The 3,102-nt window shown below is 43.4% G+C and overlaps 1 long non-coding RNA gene across 1 annotated transcript in view; it reads left to right on the top strand.

Moving 5' to 3' along the window:
• The window catches only part of LOC110326241, a 2,765-nt gene extending 1,140 nt beyond the window's left edge, over positions 1 to 1,625 (top strand). The window contains exons 2-3 of the long non-coding RNA XR_002380780.1: positions 1,130 to 1,208; positions 1,384 to 1,625. This is a non-coding gene — a long non-coding RNA (uncharacterized LOC110326241). The remainder of the gene's footprint in view (positions 1 to 1,129; positions 1,209 to 1,383) is intronic.
• The last annotated feature ends 1,477 nt before the right edge of the window (positions 1,626 to 3,102 follow it).

The following is a 3,102-nucleotide window of genomic DNA, read 5'->3' as shown; positions in this document are numbered from 1 at the left end:
TCTGAAGACAGCTACAGTGTGCTTACATATAATAAATAAATAAATAAATAAAGGGCAAAGCATTCACCAAAAGGAAGAGGCAGCATCCGGTATGCACGCAGAGAGAAGGTGATGCCAGCAAACACAGATAAGCAGGTCCATCTGGGTGAAGTTTTACAACAGTAGCTGGAGAGATGGCTCAGTGGTTAAGAGCACTTGCTGCTCTTACAGAGGACCTGAGTTCTGTATCCGATGGCTATGTTGGGTGGCCCACAACTCCCTCCAAGCTCCAAGGGATCCAGCACTCACTTCTGGCTTCCACAGGCATCTACAGTCATGAGCACACAACACACAAACACACGATTAAAAATAAAATTAAAAAAAAAAACTAAAAGGAAAAAGAAAGCTGAGAGTGAGAAAGGGTTCTCTTATTCCAACCTCAGTTATCCTAAGTATCTCTGTACAGCTATTTAACTAAACCAGATTTCATTCTATTATTATTTCTTGTTTTTGTTTTTAAGCAGGGCCTCGCTGTGTCTCCTTTGTTGGTCTTGAACTCACAAACATCGCCTGCCCTTTGCCTCCTGAGTGTTGGCATTAAAGTCATACTTTACCACACTTGGGCAAAAATCCATCTTTAAAATGAGTGGAGGAGCTGTCTATGGAGCTCATTATATGCTAGGCCTTGAGGAAACAACATCAGATAAAAGTCCCTGTCAAAGTTCCTGAAATCGTGGTGGACGTAAATACACAAGCAGTTATTGGAACACAAGGCTACGGTAGCCTGGCAGGCACAGAGACTAGTGTTTCCCTAAAGCTCATGGGTAGGAGAAAATTCATGGAATAGGTAATGTGTGAGTCAGAGCTTTATAGGAGTCGGCATGGAGGGAGAACCCAGGAGTTCTGGAGAGATGGATTTATAAATAAAAATCAAGACCAGTTCCTTATACCAGCAATTTATTACGCTTACACAGAGACAACCTTCTTCTAATTTATCCTTGGTTTCCTTGGTGGGAAGAGACCTCACAAACAGGCCAATGTAAATAACATCCCACTGGCTGCGAAGGTTCTCTCTGCAAACGAGTAAAATGACCCTCTGATTATGTATGAGTTGGGAAACATGAACTTTTTTTTTTTTTTTTTTTCTTAGAGCATGGTCAACCCAGGATAAGCCATGATTGAGGTTGTAGACTTAAAAACCTACAGGAGGCCTGAGACCTCAGTTCCAGGTAATATTGTTCTCAGACAGGGACAGTAGGCAAATATCCTTAGATTTAGGTGTGTTGGGGGAGAGAGACTATTTTTTTTTTTAAAAGGAGATTAAATAAACAGAGGTAAATAGTTACCAAAGTACAGACACAACAGTGACCTGTGCATCTAATAGCTATCCATCCTGATCTTCAGGAGGCCGAGGCAGAAGGGACTCAAGTTCAAGGCCTGCTTGGACTCCATCAAAACGCGCCAACCCGGACGAGTTAGCAAGATCCTGTCTCAAACTCAGAAAGTCAATAAGAAAGCTGGAGATGCAACTCAGCGGGGAGATGCTGGCCTTGCACGTACGAAACCCTAAATGCACTCCCCCGTACAACGCACGAACAAACATCAGAAGCCTTTGACCACACACAGTACCAATAAAAAGAAGAGAAGCTGTCTCTGGGACTCGCGGCTTCTTTGAAACCCCGCACCCCACATATGGTCAATTTGACATCACACTGGATCTGCTTGATCAAGTCTGACCAGTTTTCCCCTCTCAATTAAAAGCGTTCTTCTCATTCTGCCCTGATTTATTACCGCTAAGGACTGCTGTGGCCAAAGGTGTGTGTGGTCACATGAGCACCCTAAGTTCAGCCTCAGCGGGCTCTCAATGCCCCTCCCCTGCTCTCAGTCACATTGATCTAATCCCTGACATTCCATATTAAACTGTCACCCTGTCCTTAGCCCACGCGGCTGCACTGAAATCTTATGGCTTTTATCTATATCTACTATTTTTAAAATCACCCCCAAATACCAGAAGAGATGACATATTTTCCCTATTTAAATTCTTACACACAGTTCAAACACTTGCCCACTTTTTTTTTTTTTTTTTTTTTTTTGCTATTTTGTCACCGTGTACACTCCCAATTTATCCCAGCTGAAAATATGTCGTTCACTGAGTCTGTTTACTAAGTCTTCATCCACGCATCTTTAAAGCGCCCTTGTGCCTCAGAATAAAATAGATTTTTACCAGTTCATGTGGGTACAGAGTATTACAGCATGTAGATGAAGCAGAATTTGCTTAGCTCTGCCATTTATTGTAGGGGTTTGGTTTGATTCCAAATTTAAAAGGAATTCATTTTTCTAAGGAATGATTTATTTATTCTTTGTATATGAGTACACTGTCTTCATGCACACCAGAGGAGGGCATCAGATCCCATTACAGATAGTTGTGAGGCACTATGTGGATGCTGGGAATTGAACTCAGGACCTCTGGAAGAGTAGCCAGTGCTCTTAACCGCTGAGCCACCTCTCTCCAGTCCAAAAGAAATTATTTGTATTATTTTGTATATGTGGGTGTTTAGCCTGCAAGCATATCTGTGCACCACATGTATGCAGAACCCCAGGAGGGCAGAAAAATGTGTCAGGTCCTCTAGAAATGGAGTTCTAGAGAGTTGTGAGCCATTATGTGTGTGCTGGGGATTGAACCTGGGTCCTCTGGAGGAGCAGCCAGGGCTCTTAACTGCTGAGCCATGTCCCCATCCTGTTTCCAATCTTTTTAATATTGTGAATTAAGCTGACATATCCACTCTGGTGGCCATTTGTCCTCTTCAGTTGTTAGCGTGGAACGTGCCATGTGAGGAAGGATTGGTTAATGCAGAGGTAGATGGTGAGGGTCATAAGGAAGAAAGGGCATGATCAGGTTTTGTCTCCAAAATATCTGCCCGGTGATGGTCAGATCATACCTGTGATGACCTTGCTGTAGACAGGAGGCCAAGATGCTAACAGCGCCATGAAGAGCTATGCAGTTGAGGCTGCCATAGTGAGAGTGTTGTCCTGCAGTCTAACTGTGAAGGGTCCTGGCTCACTGAGTGGCACTGACTATTTTCATTGCACTCATCAAACACTCTTGTGGGTCTCTTGTCTCCC

The sequence above is a fragment of the Mus pahari genome, chromosome 9 (assembly GCF_900095145.1).
Source record: "Mus pahari chromosome 9, PAHARI_EIJ_v1.1, whole genome shotgun sequence".
NCBI classification, from domain to species: Eukaryota; Metazoa; Chordata; class Mammalia; order Rodentia; family Muridae; genus Mus; species Mus pahari.
The sequence above is the reverse complement of the archived record's forward strand: the minus strand, read 5'-3'. Positions and strand labels throughout refer to the sequence as shown.